General features: G+C 42.4%; 1 long non-coding RNA gene across 3 annotated transcripts; it reads left to right on the top strand.

Moving 5' to 3' along the window:
* Nucleotides 1–3,525: 3,525 nt before the first annotated feature.
* LOC127117622 (uncharacterized) lies at nucleotides 3,526–6,242 on the top strand. 3 transcript variants are annotated; one of them, XR_007802004.1, is made up of 5 exons: nucleotides 3,528–4,384; nucleotides 4,492–4,887; nucleotides 5,044–5,118; nucleotides 5,258–5,653; nucleotides 5,764–6,242. It is a non-coding gene; the product is annotated as an uncharacterized LOC127117622 (long non-coding RNA). The 3 variants fall into 3 exon arrangements; XR_007802005.1 differs by having other exon boundaries at nucleotides 3,526–4,384; nucleotides 5,044–5,653; nucleotides 5,761–6,242; XR_007802003.1 differs by having other exon boundaries at nucleotides 3,527–4,384; nucleotides 5,044–5,653.
* Nucleotides 6,243–8,018: the final 1,776 nt, after the last annotated feature.

Below are 8,018 nucleotides of genomic sequence, written 5' to 3'. Positions count from 1 at the left end.
AGTAAAGTGTTCTCAGGTATCGACTGTGGTCTGAAAGAATATGTGTCAATACCAGAGCACACGTTTTTAAACAGACAAGTCAAATATAGAAAAATCGCTTGGACGAATTAGATTAAGTTTTATAGTTGAGAAAAAGTAACATATCAGTGATGAATAATCCAGTCGTGCAAAAACAGATGAATTATTCGTCATCGATAGGGCAATGCGATGGCAAAAACAGGTATTGCCCATATTTATCTTTTTTTAGAAATTATGTCGAACTCTCTAATAAAAGTGACTTGGATTATACAAATGTGTTAGAGTGAGAACCATAATCCTAGGTCATGTTTACCTCAATTGGAATTTAAGTGATTTTGCAAATAAGTTGTTTACATTTAAGTGCTTTTTCATTTAAGTTGTTTTCACCAAAACTCATATTATTGATTCCTCTAGATATACATCGATAGGACATAGTTCCTTTCTTTTTGGGAGATCGCGTGCGGGCTTGGCTTTAATCCTTGCCGACCAATTCTATTACTTCCTGGACCCAATTGAAATCGACCTTTCTTGTGTGGTACTTTATTCCAAGTTAAACAGTCGAAGTTAAGAATGCGATTAACAATTTTAGAAAAGAAAATTGTCGCATTACGCGAAAAACCGGCGGGAAAACAAGAACAACAGAGCCGCCACCGTGCGTTATTTATCCCAAAAGAGGGAAAGGAAACGCTCAGAGTAAACCTAGAAAAAGCATGGTCTCGCGACCAAAGAGAATGGGATCGGGAGTCGGTTATGCGGAGGGAAGGTATTAGCACCCCTACGCATCCGTCGTACTCGACGGGATCCACGCACAATAGGAAGGAAAATGGTTGCTAAAACACTGCTCAAATAAACATCTACACAGGCTGAAAGAGACACAAGAAACAGACAAGACTGACTCGGCAGGATACCGCATCCTGGGCCTACTTAGTCTATCAAGCATAGACATCAGAGTCAAAGTAGTTCGGACTGGGGAAACGACACATGCTCGCTAGGATGTCGCATCCTATGCATACGTATCTCCTTTGGACGAAGGAGAATCAGAGCATTCGTAGCTCGGCTAACACGCACACAAACAAACACAGGCAAAGGCAAACGTGGAGCCTGAATGCCAATCACTGGACTTACATCAGCATCCGAACCAAAAACGCACTCAAAAGGGCAAACATGGAGCCCGACAACCAATTGATGGAATTATGTCAGCATCCGAACCCAAAACACACTCAAAAGGGCAAACATGGAGCCCGACAACCAATTGATGGAATTATGTCAGCATCCGAACCAAAACGCACACACACTGGAACCCGAATGCCACTCGATGGTCTTACATCAGCTTCCAAGCACACAACAACACAACAAGTTAATAGGGAGTCGGGGACTCGAGCCTATAACTGTCAAGCACACACTCAAACAAACAGACAACGAATTGCTAAGGAGTCAGGCACTCGAGCCTAGCAACTGTCAAACGACACACACAAGAAAAGAAAAGGCGCCCGGAGAGATCAGCTCAATCTCCTGCCTACATACTTCATCTGGTATGAAGATCAGGGCGATGTAGTTCCCCTACGCAGGGACAAAGGATCTAGCCTAACCAGATAACAGAGGGAGACACAACTCTAGGGAGACTACGACTCGAGCCTAGATGTTGTCATGCAAAGTCAACCCTAAGTCAAGGTTTCTAGCTAAATGGCACGAGGGCCAACCTATCCTGAACAGACACAGGAAAAAGCAAAGTCTCGATTGCAACTAGGGCAAGAGAAAGGGGAGGTCTCAATCGCAACGAGGGCGAGAGAAAAGAATTAGTGTTAGTTGTTAGTCAAACTCGACAAGACATCGCATCTCGTGCCTACGTATCTCATCTGGACATGAGAATCAGAGTTGCCGTAGTTCGGCTAAACTATTCCTGTTGGTTTGTGTTTTTTAAGTGGACAACGTCACTACGCAATCTACCTGATGCTCGACCTTTGGAGACTTACTCACCTGTAGTAGAAGGAGTGGACGTATCCTTAAGAGGGGATAATGTTTGTTTGTGTTTTAAGAAAGCTCAAGCAAGAAAGGAAGTCCTATACGAAGGAACCGTGCTACCTTAATTGTCATGCAAACGAGACTACGCGGAGTCTAGCAAACCTAGGGGATACAATCACACCACACAAACATATACAGCATGAAATAAACACACCAACAAGGGGGCTCAAACATCAGGGTTATGCTTTAGTCGAGGGGTCATATCAACCTCAACAAACAAGCCTCTGTATCGGGGTCAGGTTAGCTCTTAACCTTGCCATTGAGGGGCTAAGGTGAAGCTAGATGAAAGGTGATGAGGGGTGTGCCTCATTGCTTCTATCTCAGGTCAGAGAGAGCATCAGACAAGGGAGCGTGGGTCCAGAATGGGGGGACCCTTCTACGCTCAGGACATAGACTCGACTGTACGATGTACAAGATCTTGGGCTTGGATCTCAATGCTACAACCATGTAATGGGAGCAGGGAGAAGACTCACTGAATAGTGGGGGATAGATTGCTTATCCCTACCTTCCACCAATTGCCTCAAATGAGGACTTTTCCTGTTTGGGACAAATATAAACATACACAAGCATTGCCTCTTAAGGAGGACTTCAGACAGTTTGCCCGGCCCGGTAACAGCCGGGTCTCCAGACTACATGAAGTCAGAAAAGTTATACCTCAGTGGTAAGCAAACCACAAACCAAGCTATGCAACTCAAGCAATGAGTTAAAGCTACTAAAGTACCTGTGTAAATAGCCAACCAGTCAGTACACAATTCAAACAAACAATCAACAGTCAATATCACACAAACAGACAAATCCAGTCAGACAACAATGAGCAATCCATGAACACAAGTGAATCCTCCATTAAGGCCTACAAAACACACTATTGTTAGCCAACAACAACAAATGGTTAAGCTCAAATGAAAGAGCATCATCACTCATGGGGATGTATTCTTGAACCTGAAATCACAATTTAAATGATAAGTCCAAACCACTAGGTCGAAGCCTAGGGTCAAAAGAGGGAAAAAGTCCAGAACAGAAGCTCAAACTCCACATGAAGCTCATTTAATCAAATACCAACATGTCCTAAAATTAAGGGAGCATGCAAAATTGAATTATTTCTAAGCCTAGGGGTAGAATAGTCATTTCACAGTTAGGGGTTAATTTTGAACCAAAATTCTATTTATATCTAACCTAGACTAAATATTTCTAAAATCTAAGTAATTCTAATCTAAAATTGTTTAATTCTAATCATTAACAGTAACTAAACAATTAACCTCCTAATCACATCTAATTATTTCTAAGAAATCTATTAGACTATTCTAGAATTATTTCTAATTATCTAATTATTCTAATTATCTAAACTACTCCTAATATCAATTAATTCTAATAACATTTCCAATTAATTCTAAACTATCTAATTATTCTAACATTTCTAATTATCATAATTCTAAACTAATCATAAAGATATTCGGAACCAATTATGAACTAAATTCTAGAGTTACTCCTAAAATATCTAAACTATCTTCTAATCCCTAAACCACACCTTAATTAACTATATCCTAATTAACTAGACCACACCTATCAACTACACTGTAATCTAATTGATATCACTTATACACTACCGCACAAATCCAGCAACAGGCTGAAGGAAACAAAAAACCGAAACAAAAAAAGAGAAAAGTGCTTAATGGATAAGTAGCAACACGTTTTCAACCACCACGACTCCGTTTCACCACGAACCTAGGTTCCATCCCCGTTCTGCCGCGCCGGAGTTCTTTACCGACGGCAGCGGAACTCCTACAAACACGACCTCCACACGGCCAAACTCACTGCGATTCCCTTAATCCAAATCCCCTGTTGATCCAACCTAATCTCTATTCGAAAATGCAAACCGAAGCAAAAGTTCTCACGAACCCTAGATTGAATATTCCCAAATCCGGTCCTCATACGGAGGTAATCGAGCTTGCAAGTTTGGGAGAATCATTCACTGGATCCATATTTGCACAATGATAATCAACGCGAGTAAAATCGGTGGAGTTTCACATACCTTCGTCGTTGACGGTGACGCACGCGGCGGACGGCGTTTGGATACTGATGCGGTACAAAACAATCGCTTGTCTACTCTCCTATTCTTCGTCTACTCCAATCTTCCTCGCCGTTCCCTGGTACTTTGAATCGTGGCGCTTACGTATCTTGACTTGTAATCGTGGAAGGCGCGGTTCGATTGTTGGATTCGAGAAGATTCACTGAAGCAAGGGACACCATGGATTGAGGACGGAATCAAGGTCCAGCAAGAACAGCCGATGAATTCGCCGGCAAAGATGACCGATGCAACGGCGAGGTTAGCGGAAGCTCGTCTCAGGTATTTTCTTGGTGCTCTCTCTCTTTCTTCGCCTTATCTTCCTTCTCCTACTCGCGGTTCTGTTCTGATCCTTTCTTCTCCCTGCGTTTTCCGTGTTTTGGTTGCAGGGACTGAGGCGGAGTGGATTCTAGCTCAACCGATCAAAGCTTCAACGTGGAGCTTTGATGGCTTTGTCTCAGAGCTTTGGTAAGGGTGGAATGGTGGTGAAGATGCGGAATAGAAGATGGAAACTGGAAGAAGCAGGTTGAGAGTGATGATTGAAGAGGAGTTCTTGGAGGGATTCACGGTGGTTGAAGGTTTGTTACAGGTGGAAGAAGAAGCTGGAAAAGTTTGTTAGAGGTTGAAGGATTGAGGGCAAACGATTTTGGAATGAGAGGGAAAATTTTCTGAAAACCAATGATTGGCAATGATTGCAGCTTATATAGCAGGATCTAAGGGGCAAATTGGAGAATAAAATCTGAAAATGGTTCAATCTGCACCATCCAGCTGGCACTTAAATGAAGGTAAGTCTTGAATTAAGAATTAAGTCACGTGAGATTCACCTCAAGTTCACATTTCTAATCTATTTTCCTTCAATCTCAAATGTGGATAACTATTATTGAACCAAACTGATTTAGACTGTGGCTTGAATAATCACCAGTTTGAATTTTGTTTTGCAGGACATGATCATTGTCTCAGGGTCTGCACTGTAGTTCACCCTTGAAGCATGACATTTTTGAATGCACTAGCTTCTGGTATGTATACATTGGACCTGTTATTTTGCTCTCAAGACTGATCCATTAGGCAGTACTAGTTTCTTCAGGATTTTAAAATCATGATTTCCTGGCTTATCACTAACATATACTGCACAACCACCTATTGCTCTTGCCGCAGCATGAAACTCAGCTGTCACGTGCTTGCTAACCTTGACATGAAGGTATAAATGTTGCTGTTAGGTGTTGGTGCTGTTGTAAACGCAGGTTGTTCATGATGCATGTCCATTCAAGGTTTAATTCGTAGAATAAATTGCAACAAAGTGTTGCAAAATTCTGCAATACTTCATGACAGGTTGGACATGGTAAATGAGATACCCCCGCTGTTCGGTTCCAAGTCTACTCGTGGAACACTCCATGAATGAGCTCAACATCAGGCCATGTCGGTTTCTTGTATCATGGCCATGGTCCAATTCTAATTCTTCCTTGTGATTGAATCGTGGTTCACTGTTTTGCTAGGTATGATGATAGCTCGTTCAACAAGGTGACAACTGTTGGATTCACCTGATTCTGCATAGTAAGTGAGATCACTGTCCTGGCTTAGATTCTGCAGCATTGATTTGCCAGGTTTGTGAAATATTATGACTGGATTTATGTGTTAACGGACTGCACTATTGTCTTTAGCAGGAAACTTTGTCCATTGAAGCACATGGCTTGGTTCATGATCAGCAACAGGTGTAGGTGCGGTCATGGGAATCATTTGTTCCTGACTTGGCCAATGCTTCTTTTATAGCATATGGTCATGAGCTCTGCAGCACGTGTGGGCATACTAACCTTGCTTGGTTAGTTTCAAGAGCATGCCTCATTTGGCTAGAGCATCCACGTGAGGGAGTATGGGTAAGGCATGCAACACGGATGACACCAAGTTTGGCCTTTTGGAGCATTAATGGCACATGTCAACGACCAAGTAGGAATTTTTAGAGCTTAGGAATAGGATTCATGGGTATTTAGGATTTTAGGAGTTTAGGGATTGGGTTGACTTTGGTCAGAGTTGACCAAAGTCAACAGTTGGTCAACACACTCATTCTTTGTATTTTTCCTGTAATGATCATGTAATGAATGAAATTTCTTCACTTGAATGAAATTGGATTGGTATTTGAACTGAATGGCTCTTGAAATGAATTTAAAGTTATCTTATATGAATGAATGAATTTTGAACATGTATTGAAATAGAGTGAAATGGATATTATAATGACACTGACTGAATTAATCATGAGTGACACTCCAATGATAATCTTGAAACAAAGGACTTAGAAAGGATCAAGATGTGCTGAACTACAACCTTCATAAACCAAACACTAGAATCAATGATCATGAGCCTGATAGATAGAAACACAACCAAAAACTCCACCCGGATGAACCAGGACCAAGAAGTGGCTGAATGCAAGTTGACCAAGCAAGGGGATCAAGCATTTTGAATGATGATGTACCAGCCGAACTAGGATTAGGAGGCCACAATATAGGAGTTTGACCTGATCAGGGTATGGAACCATGACCAAGTAAAGGCCTTTAAATCAGGGTCTTGATCCCTCCAGAACCCACCATTGACACCAAATTGAAGCATAATACCCAAACATCTCCACGCTAGGCTTCGATTGGGGCCACCCCAAATTCACTGAGAAATCCTAGTTTCCCCTAGGTGTAAGAATAAAGCTCTGAATTCAAGTCACTGCCATCTTGTGTTGAACCTTGCTTATGTAGATGAAATGCATGCTCATGATGATACGCAAAATGTTAATAACCTAAAAATGAAATGAATGTACAAAATGGTAGGGTGCAAATTTGAGGTGCTACAGCTGCCCCTATTCAATCAACTGGGAACCCGAATGGATGAGAGCAACGGCTATCAGACTTCAGGGTAAACAGGGATTGAATACCAAGAACCGTAGAAATTTGCACACTGCTGGGAAATTTTCTGTTTTTTTTTTCTGTTTTCAGGGTACAACCACATCCAGACATCGACACACGATGAATGGGATCAGAAATCATCTCAACTAGATGCCAACGGACAACTAGGAAAAACTCAACGTTTACCAAGACCAACGGAGAGGTAAATCAACTCTACTGGGGATAACCAGGAAAGGATACAACCATACGTCAGCGGACGTAATGGGAAAAACTCAACGTTTATCGAAACCAACGGAGAGGTAACCAGACATCATCGGATGAAAGGCGGGGATAGTGATACAACCATGCGTCAGCGGACGAAATGGGCAAAACTCAACGTTTACCAAGACCAACGGAGAGGTAACCAGACATCATCGGATGAATGGGAAGACTCGACCAGACGTCATAGGACGAAATGGGAAAAACTCAACGTTTACCAAGACCAACGGAGAGGTAACCAGACATCATCGGATGAATGGGAAGACTCGACCAGACGTCATAGGACGAAAGGGAGAAGCTCGACGTTTATCGACACCAACGGAGAAGGAGGAAACTCAGCCAGACGTCATAGGACGAAAGGGAGACTCAACGTTTATCGACACCAACGGAGAAGGAGAAAACTCAGCCAAGACGTCATAGGACGAAAGGGAGACTCGACCAGACGTCATCGGACGAAAGGGAGAAGGAGAAAACTCAACCAGACATCATAGGATGAAAGGGAGAAGGAGAAAACTCAACCAGACATCATAGGATGAAAGGGAGACTCGACCAGACGTCATCGGACGAAAGGGAGAAGGAGAAAGCCACTTCACGAGGGAAAGGCACCACAACCGGAAACCGAATAGGACGTCTACTGGGAATTCTGGTTGGGAAATCAACCAGACATTAATGAATGAATGGGAATAGGGTACACAATCAGACGTTCATGGACGAATGAGAAAAACACAACGTTTATCGAAACCAACGGGGAGGTAGATCCACTTGGGGAAAGGTAC

This window comes from Lathyrus oleraceus, chromosome 2 (assembly GCF_024323335.1).
Source record: "Lathyrus oleraceus cultivar Zhongwan6 chromosome 2, CAAS_Psat_ZW6_1.0, whole genome shotgun sequence".
NCBI classification, from domain to species: Eukaryota; Viridiplantae; Streptophyta; class Magnoliopsida; order Fabales; family Fabaceae; genus Lathyrus; species Lathyrus oleraceus.
This window is presented reverse-complemented; position numbering and strand designations above follow the sequence as displayed.